Source organism: Ciconia boyciana, chromosome 12, assembly GCF_034638445.1.
Source record: "Ciconia boyciana chromosome 12, ASM3463844v1, whole genome shotgun sequence".
Classification (NCBI taxonomy): Eukaryota; Metazoa; Chordata; class Aves; order Ciconiiformes; family Ciconiidae; genus Ciconia; species Ciconia boyciana.
The window spans coordinates 10,616,663-10,636,003 of record NC_132945.1 but is presented as its reverse complement, the minus strand read 5'-3'; the positions used below and the strand labels follow the sequence as shown (position 1 = coordinate 10,636,003).

General features: G+C 46.4%; 1 protein-coding gene across 2 annotated transcripts in view; it reads left to right on the top strand.

The window, feature by feature from the left end:
- PLS3 (plastin 3) overlaps positions 1-19,341 on the top strand; it is a 53,900-nt gene that overhangs the window by 12,079 nt on the left and 22,480 nt on the right. The window contains exon 1 of one of the 2 annotated variants that reach the window (XM_072876861.1): positions 8,127-8,180. The exons of the other annotated variant lie outside the window; for it this stretch is intronic. The gene's annotated coding sequence lies outside the window, so the exon portion shown is untranslated. Of the gene's footprint in view, positions 1-8,126; positions 8,181-19,341 lie in introns of those variants that run through there. 2 annotated transcript variants of the gene reach the window in all.

Genomic DNA, 19,341 nt, shown 5'->3' with positions numbered 1-19,341 from the left:
ACTATAACTCCTGAGCAGCTGCAGTGGTATATACATATATATATTCCACTACAAATCTTGTAGTTAAACACTTCCTTGACCCAGCATAGAACAAGGTGCTTGTCTCCAGCTGGTCACAGAAATAAAGGAAGTGAGTTCCAAAGCAATATTGCAATTATCTTTTTCTTCCTGAATTCTGCACAAAATGTTTTGCCTCCAAGAATGGATTGTGAGGACTTTATTTTAGGGAATACATAGGGTGTTTGTAAGTGTATGTAAAGTTATCCTGTTATGATTGGTATCGTGCAGACAAACAGGGAGAAGGTTGGCCCCTGCTTTTAAGAACTGTTTCTGAGATAGCAACACTTTGAAGCAAGTCAATAGAGAACAAATGGAAATACATTTACAAACGTGTTCATGTTTCTCAGTGCATAAGTAAAAGCAAATTTCTGAATCCTTACTTAGGTAGAATTCACCTTTCTATAAGGAGAGATGGGAAACTGGGCCTTCTGAAAACGGAAGATATTTTGAATAAGTGGCCTTAATGTCTGACCTAAACTTTAGCCTGTTCCTTTCTGCACTGTTTGGTTGAGGTTGGGACTAAGCTTTCCTTGGGGACATGGATGGGAGGTTCCAGTGCAATCCTGCCCCTGCCCTTCTGTTGCCCACCCCTTTGTAATGTTCTTGTTGATCTAATTTCCAGCTGGGCTCTTGCCACTGTTTTATATAAACAAATGCTCAAGCAAAGGCAGCAAAGTCAGACTTCTTGTTGAAAACTTGAAAAACTTACGTTGCTTCTGCCCAGCTAAGAAGCTCCTGGAAGTTACTGTAGCTCTCCTGGATGGGTGGTTATGGCAGTGTCCAGCCTACTTTAGTTAGATCCATTGCTAGTGGCAAGACCTTTTATGCCTGCCTCCCCCTTCTCTAAGGGGTATATACCCTTTTTCTGTGTTATATAGGGTTGTTTTAGTCGGTCCCTTTGCTCCCTGTCTTCTGAGGTTCTATATAAAGAGGTCTTGGGAAGCCATGAAATGGAGTAAGATTCTGCCCTGTACTAATGGTCTTGAAACTCCCTGTTATGCAAGAGTCTTTACAATCAGTACCGGTCAATAATTCACTTTAGCAATTAAGGCTTTGTGGATTGGGTTGATATCAACTTGGCACATAGCAAGGTATTGCACTTTCTTTTAGTGCATTGCCCTTTGATGTGTAACACTCGTAGCTAACATTCTTGATCAGCATGTGGACCTCTTTGGTATAATCCATGTTGTACCATGTGGTGTTATTGCTCCCAGCTATAGATCTTCCCCTCCTACTTGAGCTGCAAAGTTGCTTTGTGCCTTCCATCAGATAGCATGCCTTACTTAGTCTTGGCTTTATGTAGGATCTGTAGATGCGTGTGGGGTTTTTTTTCCAATTTGGAAGGATGAGGGGTTTTTTTTAACCCTAATTCATAAAGCATTAAACCCAGCAGCAGCAACAGACTTGAGAGTATAAGAAATCTGCAATCAAAGCAAAGACTGGCTTCACAGCATAGAGATCAGTCTGCTACTAGTAGCTGTTTTTTATGGGCTGGAAAATGTGAGACAGCTTACTAATTAACAGTGTAATGAGCTGTATGGTGAAGATTGTACTCCAGGGACAGAAGGCTGTGGGTGACAACTTGCAGTGTATGTGTGAGTGGTAATCCAGATCTACCTTGCCTTTCCACGTATCTGAAAAGAGTGCAGTAGTCGTGGGAGCCCCTGAAGTTAGCCTCTCCAGCAGGTCCATCCTACAGAAGACTTTCTGTTGGTGTCTAAGGCAAAAGGAGCAGTTAGGGGGGAAGCCAACAAATGCAAGCATGAGCTAAATACCAGGAAAAGCTTCAAGGTCCCTTGAGATGAGATTCTGGACTAGTTCAACACAGCTGAATTTGTAGGCCCACTTTGCACAACACAATGAGACGCGTGCCAAAATCTTCTACATACAGCATCTGGCAGGATGTCCGGATGAGATACCAGTGACTCCTTAAAGATCGTCTTAGGCTGGGCTGGGCATATGGGCTGCTGCCCAGGTTGGTCTGTGACTGTACCAGCTTTGCCTTGACTCCCCAGCACTGAAACATTTCTGATAGTGGGAGGTCACCCACAGATGAGTTGTGTGGGACTGAAGAGCCACCCAGTGGCAGTCTCCCACAGCCTCCCCACTAGCCAGGAGCGGTTTGCAGCAGACTGGTCTGGACAGTGGTCAACAGTTGGCTAAATGTCTCTTTGCTGGTTGGCGCAGGCTGTGACTGCAGTGGTATAACCTCCTCTTGCATATAGGTGGAAGATATTAAGCAGCTTCTGACCTCTGGTTCTGCATAATTGCCAGTCTTGCTACAGTCCATGGATTTATTTTTCAAGCCACATCCTTTTTGCTGTTGTAATCTTATTTTGAAGATTACACCCAATTTTATTAGTAATCTAATAGGCTGCTTTTGTAGGCAAGTCACTGGTGATGCTTGGCATTAGAGATAGCTCTTGTTTGCTGTTGACTTTTTAAATCAAAATGAGGTACAGTGCTTGGCTTTGGTAATGGTATTTATGTTCTAGTATTTGGAAGGTGAGTCTTCTCAGGGGAAAAGTCTGGCTCAAGTAGCTGAAAACTTTGCAGAGCTGCTGCTGCTGCTCAGGCTGCAGAGTATTTATCATTGACAGAAAGTGAAAATGCTTATGATGGACTTGTATGAAAATATGAATCTCTTATGAACAAATCTGTACTCCTGTCATGTGTATTGTGGTACAATCTGCAGTTAAGATTGGTTTTTGGTGTCTCTTAAAACTTTTTTTTTCTGCATGTCAGAAGACCTTAGTACAAAGAACTACATTCCTATTAAATTGCAGCTTTTGCAAATTAACCTGAAGTTTATTGCATGAGGATGCAGTCCACATGAATGCTTTATACTTCTCAATTGTAAATGTGTCTAAACTGGATGTTGCCAGAAAATGGATCAGAACAGCTTCGCTGTTCAGAAATCTTAGGCAAACAGTTGCTTGTGTTCCGCAATAGTGCAATTCTAGTATAAAGCACTATTTCCTTGAGTAGTGACTTAAGGTGGATAGTCATCTAGAGTATCTTCTCCAGGTGAGCAGAGGATTGCCTAAGCCATGTCAAGGACTAGCTTGGGAGATGGACAGACCTGGCAGCAGAGGAGAAAGATGGAAAATTATGTTTGTGCCTGCAAGACCCTTCTACCAGACCTAGTGCCACCCTTTCTCCAGTGGCCTGGTCTGTGGTCTGGCTGAGCTGGTCTAACTGGGGTACCGTGCAAGGGTGGTCCCTCTCTGCTCTGCCCCTCCTTCCCTGTGCTGATGTCCATTTGATCCCACAGCGAGCTGGGATGGGGGGACCAAAATGCTGAGGAGGAGGAGAGGGACAGGGTGGCCTTTGGATGGCAGCCTGCAGTGATGATGTCTGCCCTACTTGGGTGCAGTTTTACTGTGTGTCCAGGTCAGTTCCTCTTTGTATGCTTGGGTCTTCATCAGCCTTCACCTCATGCTGTTGTAATCACCCAAAGAAAAGTGTCTTCTTTGGGGCCTGATAGGTGCCAGGTGCACTTCATGGTGGGTTAGGTGGAGCTGCAAAACTGGCTTAAAAATATTCTTCACTCCAAGTTCCTTCCAGTGGCCTCTGTTTTGTCTCAAAGAAGACATAGCAGAAAGGATGGGAAAGTGTCTCAGAACTAGTGGTGCTTAGGCCTGAGACCTGCGTGCAGGACTGACCAGAGCAAACCCCAATGGTACCGCAAATGTCTGCAGCATTTTCGGTGCTGGCTTCTGCCCTGGGAAGTGCAGCAGATCTGGCAACTGCTTTTCCAGTGAAAGTTCAGAAAGGGTTCCCAGGTCATCTTTAGTTTCTTTCTCTCTTTAAAAAAAAAAACCCTACCCAACCCTAGACTCCCCATTGACCGTGATCTCAAGGGAATAACTTGTTCATTTTTTTTTTCCGTGTATCCCCTCTCCACACCCACCTTTTGTGTCTTTTGAATTTAATAAAGTGGGTGACTCAGTACTAAATATAAGGCCTGCTTCCGGCATCATCTGCCTGTGGCTCATTTCCTGGAGCTGACATCAGTGGAGCCTCTGATTTCCTTATGAAATAGCGAGACTTGAGATATCCTTTGCACGGTGTTCTGGGCATACTTGCTGACTTCTTTGGTGACTGCATGGCTCCCTGCTCTAAGCTGTGAATAACTAGTCAGTTAATTACTAAGCTGAGTGCTGTTGGAGCACAGGGTAAATCGAGCGAGTCCTCAGATCTGTTTTGCACTGCAAAATTGTACTCTAGTTTGCAAGCGTTTTTTAAATAAAGACTAACTTTCAGTCCCTACTGCATATGCAAGTTTTTTATTAAATAAGCATGAACCTGACTAATATCTTGCTTTCTTCCTGGTGACAGGCTTGCTGAAAGAGCAGCTGAGGAAGCTTTTAGGAGGGAAATCTAGCAAAGATGGATCTTTTTTCTTGAAAAAGACTGATAAATTGAGGAGTTAAGGTTAAATGCTTGCTCCTCAGTTGTCAAATCCTTCCATAGCTGTTTACATTGATGGAATGCACTCTGCAGCTGGTCGCACCTGAAGGTGAAGGCAAGAAGTGTGTAAAACCTCATTTTGTATTAAAAAGCACAGGGGAGAGTGCTTCTATCCATCTGTACATAATTTCATTAAAAATCCTTATCTTTAAAAGAGAATGTAGATAGAACTGGAGGAGGGGAGCATCTGGCACATGGTAAATGGTGACTGATCCCAGTCCAAAATGGGATGGTGGCTGGCAACTCATCTTTGCTCTCTAAAGCCCTGGCTCATAAAGTGTGGTGCTTTCTTTCTGATGGAGTAGACTATTTAGGTTACCTCAGCTGGTTACTCTTTTGGCCCTGTCCTCTCTCTCTTTTGAGCAGGGGGTATGCTCCTGAAAATACTTGATATGCAGCACCAGAGCAGGCAGGGCCAGGCAGAGGCAGGAGGCTGGGCCACCTTTGCTGCTCCTGGAGGCCCACCGAAGACCACTGGTGCTCTGCTGGCTCTAGGATCTCCTGGGACTGGTGTGGCCCAGCCCTCTGGCCATGGGGCTTTCTCTAGCATGGGGATGCTGGAGGGGGCCAGCATGCCCTACACCCCCTTGGCTGGATGACAGTGGAGCTGCCTATATCCCAGCAAACAGCGTTTTTAGGCAGGAGCTAGAGGTGCCTGCAGGCAAAACCCTTCCCAAAAATCAGTAGGGCTGGTGTAGCATGCCCAGGGACTTGTACATTGCCATGGGTTTCATTAGTTGTCTTGTACAGCTTCCAATATTAGCATGGCATCTCTTGGCATTGCTAACTAGGGGTGGAAAAGACTACTTCTGGAGTGGGCAGGAAAGCCTAGTGTCCAGGAGCAGGTGGTTGTCCTCTCCTGGGTGGTGGGACTCACTGGGGACAGCAGTGGGGCTGCACAGCCCACTGTAGCCGAAGGCCAGTGCATTGGATGTGCTCCCTTCCTCCCCCAGAGCTTTGCCAGAGGGTCTATTCTTGAGGGCTAGTGGTGAGAGCAGAGGGACAAGGTGACTCCTGGATTTACCCTCTCTGCTCCCTCATCGCCTGGAAGGCAGTGGCTGCTACTCCAACAGCTGTTGTTGAGTAACCTCTGGAGGACAAATACGTATTAGTGGTCTCCCAGCGAAACTTGGCAGCTGGAGCTGGGGAGGAGATACGTCATTGTGCAATGATGTGCTGGAGGGATCCTGTCAATGCCACAGGTCTTCCTTGTGCATAAACCTGGGTCCTGATGCTCCATGCAGGGGAGCGGACACGTCACCTGAGCAGAGTAACTTCTGAGCACTTCTGGCATCTTGTGCTTCCCTAAAAGGCTTTCTTAAAGAGGGAGGAAGAGGAAAACACACTGTTATACTGGCTTGACTGTAAAATTTCCTATTTTGGAAGAGTGTGGGGAGCGGTGTGTGACCAGCCGTGCTCGAGGAAGTGGGCTGGGAGTGCCCGGGGAGCTGTGTGTCCGCTGCCTGCCATCACCACACCCTGGCGCGGTGAGTCTTGGGGCATGATGTGGAGATGAGTGGTGCTGGCACTGCCGAAGTGCTATTTTAGGTTTGAGTGTAATTGCGGGTTGGACCGACAGGACTGGATTTGAAGTATTTAGAGAGCAGAGTGCTCTTAAAGCTGTGGAAAAACTGGCTATTGCTGATCCTTTGCAAATGTGGAAGATGGGTATTTCACGAGTACTGTGTGTGCGTCAGTTAAACTTCTCACGGTGGAGCCACTGAGGGTCTGTGCTGACTGACGACAGCGGGTAGCAATGCCCTTTCCCTTCCTGGCAGAGGGAATGGTAATAGCTGTTAGCCCTGTAGGATGCATTATGCTTACCTGGAAAAAGAAAAGTGAGTAAGCAGAGGAAGACCCATGGGCTGGTGGCTTTTAGGTATCTGCCTCTGCAGTGTGAATCTGCCACCTGCACACCTGCAGGTGCTGCTTTTCTATCCCAGCAACACAGATGCCAGAGACAAGGAGAGGAGGTTGTTTTTTTTTCCCTCCCAAAAGCAGACATTGCTCCTGCAACAGCTCTGCCATTGACAGAAGTTACAACTTAGTTTGGGAGCTGGGATTTGGCACGTTCTCCCCAGGACCTGTTAAGCCCCAAAGCCTCAGCACTTCCTAAACCTTACAAGATGAATGTATACTGTGGAATGTACTCACACATGGAGAGAAAAGTGGAGGGACTAAACTTCCTGCAATAAGTTTCTTCAATTTTCTTGCATGTTTTCCCCAAGACTTTGCAGGCTGAATGCAGTCACTGGTTTGGATCAGAGCAGCCAGAGGGGCTCCTTGCACCCAGATGCGATGCTGAAGCTGGTTCCTGATGCAAGTCGGAGCAGAGTCAAAGTTGCCCTCCCCTAAGTCCTGTCTGATGCACAGGCAACCTGATCTTGAAGTGCAAAAGTGTTTTTCAAGCTAACTTCTTTCCTTTTAAGTTGCAGCTGCAATTCTGGGCATAAAAACCTCTATTTTGGTTCCCGTTATATTTACTATCCTGAGGAAGCTGGCAGGTTGTGGGTTTGGTTTTTTTTTTTTTTTTTAATACCTCTTCTGAAACTTTACAGCTGGAAACTAAATTTTCAGGTGATACCCAAGAGGTGGGACCAGGCGATGACTTGCTTTCCTGGCTGATGTAATTTTTAAAAAGAAACAAAAAAAACAATGACCCTGTTGGTCAAGTGTTTTTAATTTTTAGAATGGTCATGGGTTCTTCAAATTCTTCACTAATTCAAGTATTGTGTTTATGAGTAAGTGACATCCTTTCCCTTTAGCTATGGGAGTGCTCAAACTTTATGGACTTAACAGGAATAGAAATTTCTGAAATGTGATTATAGTTTGGAAATCCCACTTAACCTTTTTGGTGATTGATTCTGCTCCTGTGCAGTGCATCAGCAACAACATAGTACATGTTTCTGTTGCTTGTGTCTCCCTGGTTGGTAGCAGATGTCTGTCTGTGTTTCCTCTAGAGCAGACAGGGATTAATTGCTGAGGTAATGCAATGTATTACAATATGGACCAGCTCTGAACTCTGTATTTACCACCCATTCAGAATTTTTTTTTAGCAACTGTGGGGTGAAATAGCAGGCAGCGTCTTCCTTCAGTGCGGACTGAGGCCGAATAGGTCCGGATCCTCATTGCTCTGTTCATGAGCTTCTGGTGGTTTTAAAGGCATCCGCAAAATAAGTACATAAAACAAAAGAAAAGCTCCATGTCGCCGTTTGGCTGGACAAGCCGAGAGCTAGCAATGCAAAATGCATTTAATTTAAAACATTAAAGGTAAAAGTTCTTTTTTTATTTATTTATTTAAACTAAAAAAAAGTAGTTTGCTCACCTAAAAGCTTTCTACCTTACTGCCTCCTGTTCCCAAGCGCCAAGCAATAACAGCACAAACGCTAGCTGTTGGGCGAGGATCCCCCCATCCCTGCTCCCTATGTACGTGACGCTTCGAGCCGCCCGTCCCTCAGCCTTTCTAATGCCTCTGCTTGCGACACGACCGCATCCCTTCCGTGGCTCTCGGGAAGCGACCTCCCACTTGCTGGGCGGGGACGGGGGAGGAATGCTGGCTGTCCAGATCCGTGCTGTGGGCGTGGGAGACGCTTCAGCGCTCGGGCCGGGCGAGGGAGCGGTTTGCCTTCCCCGAGAGAGGAGGACAGGTAAGGGTGTCTCCTGCTGCGGGCTCATGTTGGGATGCTGCTGGCTGCTGCTCAGGGTTCTGGCTGGCTGCGTGGATGCGAGCACATGCCAGAGGCTGCCCTGCAAGGACTTGTTTTGCTTTTATTTTCTCTGCAAAATGTCTAGCGATTCCTAATGCTGTAGTAGATGGCAAAGGGAAATAGCTCCAGGCAGAATGAAAAGAGTAATTTCAGGTTTTAATGCGTTTTAAGTTTGGGACTTATCTGTGCACCTGACTGAGCAGCGCATGCAAACAGAGCAGCAGCAAGTGCTGTGACTGACTTTGCATCACCGAGTATTTAATTTTTCAAGTGAGGACTGAGGGTGTGCCTTCCCAGAAGTCTCAGTCTGGGGCACATCTTTCCCCATCTCGGTCTGCAGCAGGCTTTTAAAAAGCAGAACTGCTTAAACTTGCATGTTAGAAGTGTTAAATATTTAAACGTTTGCCTTGCAGAAAGTGTGAGGAGCTCTCAGTACTTTTGGGAAATGGCTGTAGGCTGCTGGCTGTGGTGGCTACCTAACTTTTTGGGGTCTTTCACCTGCAGTGGCTGGGCTCTGAGTGTTACTTTTCTGTTCTGGTGGGAATGGCATGTGGCATCACAGCCTGGCAGGACTTTGTTTCCAAACTGAGGAGTTTATCTTGTTTGCCATATTTTCTGGTGAAGGCTGGCTATGCTTGATGCTGGAAGCCGGTGCAGACCCTCTCCAAATGCTTTAGCAGTCACTACTGACTAAAACACTTGGTATACCAAGTACTTTTAAGTATTTGACTGAAATGCTGAATTTTTTGTACTGAAAAACTTAGACTTAACATGTCTGAAAACCTGTAAAACACATCTAGTTTAGCTTCTTCATGTCCTGATTTTGTTTATACTGAATGTGTTGCTCTGAGGTTTTACTTAGTTCTATTTTACTCCTACCCTGCATTTATTCTGCAAACCATCTGGCTGTAAAGAGTGATTTCCACAGCTGGAGGGCTCTCACACCCTCCTGAAATTCCGAGTAGTGATGAGGTGGTGTGCTGTTTACAGTGCACACATCTCTTTAACCATTACATCTGTCCTAGGGGTATCAGGCACTGGCTGAGCTGCTGAACTGAGGGAGGAGGCGGCGTCGGCAAAGCAGCTTGAAGGGACCCAATGAGAAGTTAGTGCTCAGCTCTAGGGGTGCTGGATGCATCTTGGAGATCCTGCCTGGCCTTGAAACCTGCTAATTAGGGTGCATTTTGCAGAGATTATCAATGCTTGTCCAAAAGTCAAGAGTCACGGAGTCGAGCTTGCCTGATCCTGGACTGGCGACTGCTACCTTTTGCTCCCATTGCTCGTCCCCGTAGTAAGTTAAATTATAGAGAAGTCTGGGGAACACCCTGCTGTCAGAGTAAATGTGATTTCACTCTCATGGCAGTCTCCTGGGAGGCAAAGACAGCAGCTCTCCTGCTCTTCTAGCTGTTTCACATTAATCTTTGAGATTAATGTTTCTGCTTTTGTTAAGGGTAGACAAGATCTGTACCATCTTCTCTAGAGAAAATAAGTGTTGAATCTACAGGGTTTTTTCTGCTTCCAAAAGCCACTAGGACTTTTGCAGGACTTTTTGCTAGGACTATGTAGCGACACTGATTTTTTTGCAGTCTAGTGTTGCTTTCTTGCTCTGAATCAAATTATTTTGACTTCTTTCCCATTTTCCCAAATGCTTTCTAAACAAGATTGCAGGCAGCAGGGGAAGGATGGAAAAAGGTTTTTCTTCTTTTATCAGTAGCTCTTTCTAGTAAGAGATCAGTTACTGAAATACCTCGGTTTTAAGAGGCTTTTGAAACATAATTCCAATGCTTAGAGTATGGTTTGTAGTTTCTAGTGTTTTGTTTCTTATTTAAGAAAACATTCATTGACATACTTCTCTGAATGTTTATCATTTGGGCAGCAGTCGCCAGACTGCTGGGATTTCAGCCCTGGCTGTACCATTTCAGGACAGGTCTGTTTATCTTCAAACTGATAAAACAGTCTGCAAAATTGCTCGACTGCAGCTGTACCTTCTAAAAGGTTGCACAAAACCCACCCTCCCAAAATTAATTGCTGAAACTCCCTATTGTCCAGCTTGTCAGAGATCGGCACTGTCACGCTGGGTGTTTGGCTTGCAGGAGCTTGTTTGCTGACATTGAATAAGCAGTGACTGTACTGTGATTTAATTTAGGGATCAGGTTGATTCCCCTGCCTGGGCAGGAGAGAAGTTTAAGAGGCTGAGTAACGCTTCTTGCTTTATCATGGCATATTGAATATCAGTTGCTTTACCTGCCAAGCAAAGGTGCTACCTGAGAGCGGAGGTTGGAGGTGCTGGGAGGATGGAGATGGGTCCGGGCTGTGTGGCCTCAACTCCCTTCAGCCTTTGAAGGGCTTTTTCCAGCTGCTGGGGGCCAGGGCACAGGTTGAGGTCTGCAGCTCACCCTCGTAAGGAACTGGGCTCCTTTTGGGCTGAATATTTGGAAATCGAGAGACGCATGCTTAAAGCATGTTGAGGGTAACCTGCAGGTCTCAGCAAGCAGGTCCCAATTGCTTCTGGAGAAGGAAATTAGCAGTGACTCAGCCTTGTGATCCTCACCTCTCCTCACTTATGCAGGCGGGGAACCCGTTGGCTTTCCTACCATTGCTCTGAGAGTCCCATCATAAAATGAGGGATGCCTTATGCAGAGTTTTGCGATGGGAGGTAAGAGTTAGGTCCTTTCTTGAGGTCATTTATGGTTAAGATACAGAATAAGCAGAAGGAAGTGTTTAATGCTGCTCTTTATTTGGGGGACTACTCAAGAATAAGAATTACTATCAACATAAGAATTTCCTGAGAGGCTAGCATGATTTTTCTGTGCCTGAGCCAGGAATTTAAATTAAGCCTTCTGAATCTCAGTCCATTAGCTGACATCTGACCGCCACCCCCCCTCTCTTTTACCTTCTTGCATTTAGGTTTAAATTATCTCTGAATGTTACTTGCTTTTGTAAGTTCCAGGCAGGATGAGAGTTCAGCTCTTCCTTTCCTGAGATGTCTTGAAAGGATCACCTGTTTCATGTTGTTCTAACTAGTTAATGGGGAATATTGCTGTTCTGTTTCCACTGATGTGAACAAACTATTGAAAATCAAAAGTGAGTTAGACCAGTCTAGTGGGTTATGATCTCAAATGTGCTCTAATCCTGGAGTAGTTGCTCTGCTAAAACTAGAAGTGTGCCCAAATGCAACATTTAGGAGAAATATTTGGCAAAGAGGCTTTTAAGGACTGATTCATTGGTGCCTTGAGCAGTATTTTATCTGTTTTTTCCTGTGCCCTGCAGATTATAACTACTCTGTAGGTACATGTAATAGAGTTGGAGCAGTGAGGCAGTCGGTATGCCGTAGCTGCAAGTCTGCAGTGGATGGGGGTGTGTGAGTGCAGCTGCAAGGTCTAGCAGGCAGCTGCTCTCCTCCTTGAAAGTCAGCGTTGCTCCTGCTTTGACCATCCATCCAATCCACTTTGCCTTGGTCTTCCATGTCAGAAGTCTTCAGAGAAGAGTGTAGGTCTGCAGAAAGCTTTCTGTGCTTCTCTCTTCCATTTGAGTCCCAAACCAGTTTTACGTTTCTGTTGGTTCAGCCTCCTCGTAGTAAACGCTGGGTCATGAGAGTAAGCAAGCATCCATCTACTCTACTCCAGGATTGCATGTCACCCCTTAATGTGCATCAGAGGCAGCTCTGGCTCATAGTGCGGGATGGGGATGTACTGGGGGGTGACTGCACTGAGGTCTGGGGAAGCTTTTTTCCCTCCCATATGCAGCTGCAGTGGAGGCATTTGTGTTACTCTGACTTCTGCTCCCCTCCAGCCTTTGGGCAATTGGATATCACGTGGCCGAGCATCCTCAGCTGCTTGCTATCTTTCTGTTTTCTGCATCTGCGAGACAGAGGGATTTGTGTACTCAAATGCCTACAAATTTCTGTGTCATATCCCCAGCTTTCAGTATTCTGGATGCTGCCCTGAAGGACATAGCTTTCCTGGGCTTTTAGCAAGGGGCTGACTCCTGTTTGATGCTGTGAGGAGGTTTGATACTGATTTTGGGTTTTCTGTGGGTACTGGCTACAGCTTGGTTCTGGGTCAGGGTGCTGATACATGCTGACTGTTATCTGGGCCTGGCTGCACCCCAAAAAGCCTCCTTGGCTGTGCAGGGGGGTCAGAGGCAAGTGAATTGGCTGATGGGTCAGCAGTTATGTTTAATAAGGATTTAAGATGATCAAAGCTAGTGAATCTGGTTCTCTCTTGAAGGGAGAGAAAACACTTTGACCAGCATGCAAAAAGTGAAGGATCGGGTTGTGCAGGCTGTCCATGGATGTTGGGGCAGTGGTTAAAGTCTAAGCGGAAGGCATAGGAAAACTGGTTTGCTGCAGTTGTTCCCATACCTTTGGAGTAACCCTACCTCCGTGCAGCCCAGATCCCTGCTGGGCATCTACCCAAACACTGCTCATAAAAAAAAAAAAAAAAAAAAATCTCTGGCATCGTTCTACCCAGGTCTAGCTAGGAGAAACTGGGTTTTTCACCTGGACCTGTTGGAGGAAAGTGTGTGTCCAGAGGTGAATACCCCATAGAGACATGCCTCCAAATCTGGAGAGAGCTGCTGGCAAGCCAAGTGCAGTGACTGACTCCAGCATGTCTCTGTTTCTGATGGATTTGACAGATTTTTCCCCTGTAGCAGCAGTGAGTTGTGTAACAATGGGAGCAAAGTCTCACAGTCTGCTCCCAGGTGAAAATAAGTGTAGCAGGGAGCCTGCCTCTCCCAGCATGACAGTTTCGGGGATTTGAAAGAACATAAAGCAAAACCCGCTAATGGAACTTTTGCTGATGTAGAGATGCTTCAAAAACAGCAGCTGGAGGTAATCTCTATATGGGATTGGGACAAGTGAGCTGTAAGGTGCCTGTGCAGTGGGAATTGCTATATGCAGTCCTGTGTCCTTTCCCTGTGATGCAGCAAGTGGCTGTATAACAGCTGGTGGGCTACACAACCAACATGGACGAGTCAAAGCGTGTACTCTGTGTGTACTGGATGTACTGTGTATAAAGTCAGTAGCTTGAGGAAGCTGGAGAATTGGGAGGTGGGAGGTAGTCAATTCAAACAGCAAGATAAGCTTAAAGAAATTATCTATTAAAATTAAACTTGTGTGTAGTTGGTCCTTGGCCTGTTGAGGTGAGTTGTTTGGTGCTGTGCATGGACGAGGAAAACTGGATTAATATTGAAATAAAGGTGGATTTGGGTGATTGCTTTCCAGGCGTTACAGCCCAGTGCTGTTCAATAGTTAAAGTATTGCAGACCTTGAGAGCAGAGCTGTAGTTTGATCAGTGTTGAGCCTGACGTGCACGCGGCTGGGAAAGCTTGGTTGAAGGGAAGAGCCATAGATGAGAGATGCAGCTACTTGGCCAAGTCTGGCACTGCAAAGAAATACCTGCTCAAAGCTTCATGTGCCCCTTACTCCCTGAGGTAGGGGAAGCAGCTAACTGAGTTGATAGGAACACCTCTGTTTTGCGTGCATGAGTGCTGCATTCATGCAAATGCAGCAGCAAAGTAATTTCTGGGGGACAGTGGTTTGTAGCAGCGTCATGCTGTTGGCAAGGTGTTAGATACCGCAGCGGTGCAGTCTCTGCGGATGGGGTAGCATCTCCTAATCACTGCTGTTATCAGGATGACACCTATCGCCATGTGGAAAGACGAAAGCATGGCAAAGGTCTGGTTTCAGCCTGTGCCTCTGACTGGTGACTGTCAGGAAATTGCCAAACAAAAGTTTGTGCTTTCAGCAGCCTGGTGTTTGCTAATAACCACATGTAATGACTGGGTGTTGTCTTGGAGCAATCTGATGAACAAAACACACAAACTGATTATGAGCAGGAGAGGATGGAGTGCGTGATAGGTTTTCATTTACAGGCCATCAATCCCTAAACTTCCCTGTCTCCCGCCAAAGTGGCTGTAAGTATTTATCTTGGAGGACTCATCAGACCAAGTCTGTGCACTGAAAGCTTTCACTTCCTCCTGTTGCTGTCAAGTTTGAAGATGTCTGTAAAACCCCAAAGGCTTTGCTTGGACTGGACCAGAAAAAGGAGCCAGCAGAGCTGCTGTGTGTGCCTGGCAATGGGATGTGTGTGTGTGTGTGGGGTGTATGTGCCGTCTCCTGCGGGGCGGGGGTGGGGGGGGTGTTGTGTATATGTTCTCTCTCCTGCCTGCAAGCATTTCCAAATGCAGTGTGAGCCTAGGGCTGGCCGGTGCCTGTGGAGGAGGGTTCCTGCAGTGTCGGGAGATCCCCGCAGTATCCTCTGCAGCATCCCGATCACCTGGGAAGGGATGCAAAGAAAACTCAGGCTTTCAGCCCTCGCCAGTAACTCGCTTCCCTCACTGCTTTTCCCTGGGCAGTGTGGCTGTCCCCGTGGAGGGGGTCTGCGTGGCAGTGGGGGAGAGGAGAGGCCCTTGCAGCTGAGGGCTGGAAAGGACATTGTGGTGACCAAGATTCATGCATCTTGCAAAAGGAGCTGGAGGGGAGGGGGTGATTGGGGCAAGGGAAGCAGGGGAGTGTGGACAGCCACCCCATTCTCTGATGCGGCTCTTGGCAGAGCCCAGCCCTACCTGTAAAACAGGGAGGAAGAGGAGGATGGGGTGAGCCACAGGAAGCCTGGGGGCTGGATCCTACATCAGCTGAATCACCAGGATTCCCTCCAAATTAGCTCCAAATTAACGAGGCGGCTGTGTCAGTGTGGTGTGCTGCAAGCCTAGGGGCTCTGGCACTTGCCATGGTTTGCGGGAGAACTGAGTGCCTGGTTGTCCGGCTCATTATTCCTAAAGCAAGACTGATATGTGCTGGGTTAGCGGTCAGAGACATGTGGGTTTTGAAGTATTTTTAATTGGCTAATGCTGATTGACTTGCCTTCTCATGTCTGGAGCCTTTGTCATGAAAAAGCAGCAAAACCACAGGTTCCTCTGAAAAGTCTAATATGTATGAGGTGAGTCACTGCTTCAGACTAGGCCTAGCTTGCTCTTTTTTTTTTTTAATCGGATGGAAAAAGGACATATTAATACCTTTTTGTTGACACTTTAATGTGTCTCTGTGTTTGCCTGTTTGAGTAAACAAATTGATGCTGTTAATCAGTCAGTTGTAGAGATATTAAAACAGGGTGGGTCTGGGAGGGACAGAGCAGCTCGGTTTTCAAACTAACGTGGAGCTGCTAAGAAAGCAAATTCTTCCATTTGGATCAGCAGCAAATTCCAGCTCTGTTTCTGTTGGAAGTGTTCAAGTGGCTGTCAGGAAGTATTTGGTTGCCATGTGCTTTCAAAATTGAATTAATCCTCCAGCTTTCAAGAAGATGTGCAGATGCCTGAATGCTCCTCCCCACCCCCATTTTCCACCGATCCTCTGTGCAGGATGCAGCTCCCAGAGCTTCCCCTGTTGGGGAAGAGTCCTGGGGACTTTTTATCTGGGCTTGAGTGTTTTTAAGTTGTAGCCTGAACAGTTAATCCACCCAAATGTCCTGGTTAGCTTCTGGCACTTGTGCTGGAAGAGCTGAGCGCCGCAGCGGAGGCATCCCTCCAGTGACAGTCCTCACTGCAATGGCGTGTCTCCAGGTGGCTTACAGCTGTTAAAACACACGGGCTGGGGCAGCTTTATTTGACCTACCCTTATTGCAGTTCTGTCTGGAGAGCAAATAAACTAACCCCGATTCAGTGACTGCAATGTGTTTAGAAGCTATAAAACTTGTTTGCACGGAAACTTTATACAGCCCCTCTCTAGGAAGGGAGTTGATATTCAGCAGCTCTGATCTGCAGCACAAAGTGAAGTCTTCTAGAGGACAGAAACGGGCCGCACCGTCTGCCAGCCACTCTTTTCTGTGAAGCTGCTCTTGTGCATCCGTGTTTTATGGAGCTGCCTTTGCTTTCCTTCTGTGGGGTGAGGGATGAAGGCAGGAGCAAAAGGGATCTGGAGCAAGAATTGCTTCCTTATACACTCTGTTTATGTGTGCATTGACCAATGGGCCATCTGTCACCAGGCTGTAAAATGGGTGTGGGATCACTTCTGTCTCCTCTTTTCTCCTCATTCTCTCTTCCTCCCTCTAAAATGGGTCTTTAAATGTGAGTTTGTCTCTGGCTGTCATTGCATGCCCTGACAGAGACTTTCCTCACGGTAGAAGTGAATGTGACGTGGTGAGGCGTGAGCAGCGCAGTGCTGCGTCCCCACAGGGCTTCGAGTGAGGCAGCTGATGTGTGATCCCTATGCCAGTATGTTAAAAGGGCTTTTTATGTCTGTGAAGACAAAGCCTCTTGTTTAAAAATGCAACTGAATGAAAAACATGATTCTGAATGCCCTAGACTCAGCTATTAAAAACAAACAAAAAACCCACACACACAACAAAAAACCTGAAAAGCTCCCTTGCTCCCCAGCCCAGTGTGCCAATGTTGGTGTAATGCCCCTCCATTGCAAAAAATTACTTTGTAAAATTACTGTGAATAAAATTACTGTAAAATTACTTTGGGAGCTTAGCAGTCCTTGTCAACTTGTAACTTTGTGGCCCACTAACCTTTTCATATACTGTTTTGTTATATCATAACATTCTTTTCCCTTCCCAGACAGCTATAACAAGGTCAGGTGTCTGCTTTTTCTCTGTTGGTTCAAATTCTTCTTCTTTCCTCTCAAGCAGAGAAACTGAGAAGGAAGAAGCGATATGAAAACTGAGAGGTAAACCTGTTTTACAGACTTAGACTGAGCTGAGCAGCATAGGGGCTGGAAGGGAATTTTTTTTTAAGTGAAGACCCACAGAAACAACTGCAGGGCATATCCAGAGTGTGATATTTCCCTGATAAAAGTCAAACAGAGCAGCTTTTTTCAAAAGCGCTCGGCTTACGGTGGTGTTTGCTGCTTGTTTTGGTGTCTTGTTTTGGTGTTAAAGATGTTGGAGATAGTCAGCAGCAAATTAAATTCCAATGAAGTGGTTAGATAATGATACTTTTGGAAATCACTTTTTAAGGGAAATCCTCATGGTTTGAAAATGAATTGGTGCAAATGAGGATTAGGAAGAAGGCAGAACTTGTAAAGGAGGGTTGGCTGAATTTTTAGTCTAGCAGCTCTGCCTCTCCTGCCTGGCAGCTCATGCCACTTGCCTGCCTGCGTAGCCAAAACTGTCTCCATTCCTGATAGTGTTCCCCAAGTGTTTCTGCCAGTTGTGAAATCCACCACCTGTAGCGTGCTCAGAGCTGACTTTCTTGCTGAGCAACTCCTTTATCCCCTGGGAATAACAGCCAGGTTTTGGTGGCACCGAGGCTCGGGCTGCTGGGGTACCTGTGGGGCTGCTTCAGGAACAAGGGTAGGTCCCAGACTGGCAGACTGGGCATCCAGCAAGACGGGCAGCGCTGCACACAGCATTCCTGCATCTTGCAAGGACCTGCATGGCAGCATTTCCTTGGTCAACTAGCCTAAGTTGTAATCTGTTAAACAGTATAAAAAAAATTACTATGGTGCTTTTTTTTTCTGTCAGTCTGATGCAGCTTTGCTGCAATTCCTCCCCCTGCCCCATTCTTGCAGTACAAGCCCAATGATGAAGTTGGCTGTCTTGCTGGTGGTGGCTTTTACTGACTGTTAAACATCTTGTCGTGTCCACTGGCAGCTCTGCAGATGCTGGGAGGTGGGGTCTGATGTGCTTTCCTTCATGTCTCTGCAGTGATGCAACTTCTTGTTGACTTTCTCTGCTGCTAGCACCTGTCTGAACTCCTTTCCCAGGCTGCCACACCTGCCCATCGCTCTCATCTCTAACGATGTTGTTCCTTCCAGACTGAGTGAAGTGTTACAGAAAATGAGTATTTACAGCTACAGGCAAACTTGTGTTCTTAAGCTAACAAGTGCTTGTGAAGGCAGCTGGGATCCTCAGACAAAAGAGGCTTGCTAATCAGAGCACAGGCGTGTTTGAAACTGAGCTTCTTGTCACTTGAGCAGCGAGCCAGCCTGTTCAGGATCCTGCCTGCTGACAGTCTGTAAACCTGAATTCACCCCTCATCCTTTTGCTTACAGAGGAGGAGGCAGCTGTGTCTGTTCCCATAGGCAGAGGAGGAACCTTTTATTCTCAACTTACAGTGACTGTAGCTAACAAAGCGGGAGCCGGAAAACCTTGGGATGCAAATCTCATTTGAAGTCGCGCTGAGCCTGCCCAGATCCCCATTTTTAAAGACCCTGAGCTAGAGCTAGCATGTGTGCTAGAATGTGCTTATTGGTCCCTACCTTTTGGTTCATGCACAGGGATTGCCCTGTTTGCATTGTTCCATCAATCACTGATCTCTCTGGGTTGTATTGGCCAAAGTGCCAACAGGGCATCTGATGCTGCCGTCACGAATGTCGTAGGAAGGGGATGCAGGCAGGTCACTGGCCTTTTCCCGTCCTTATGGTGATACCTCCTGTCCAGGCTGGCCAGGTGGCACCTAATTAGTGCTTGGAAAGGAGGATTATAGCAGATGGGTGTAGGAACTGTATGCTTCATTCTCTCTGTTTCTTAAACACCAAGCAGATCTGATAAAAGCAGAGTTTCTGCGTACTCAGGGTTTGAGCGTGGCTGATGCCTGCTGTTCCGCACTTGCTTGCAGTGTTCCTGCCGTGCCTTGCTCAGGAGGGTGGAGGGGGTCAGTGGCAGTGCAAACAGCCTGTTGCTTCCATGGTTTATCGAGAGACTGACGCTGGGGAAATAAGCAGGTGTTTATTCAATCAGTTTTCTTGTAGAAAAGCAGACTATTTCCTTTTTGCAAACAATATCATGTATACTAAAAAAGACCTCTTTCAGGTGCAAAAATACCTTTTTCAGGTGCTGTTCAGAATCTTTATTACATGGGTTTGGTAGCTGTGTGGTCTCGGGACAGACAGGCAGGCAGAGCATTCAGTATCTCTTGCATTAATATTTTAACTCTGGATTCTGACTTTGTTCAAAGTTGTGGAAAATCCCTGGAGATATGAGCTTTTCTGACCTACAGAATACACAGGTAGCAGGTATCTTAATGTATGCAGAACAGCATAGCCTATAAAATAAATACACAGAGCTAAATATTAACAAAGCTAATGGGATTTTTGACTTAAGGAGTACATTTCCCATCTTCTGAGTTTCACACATCTGTTTTCTTAGTGGAAAGA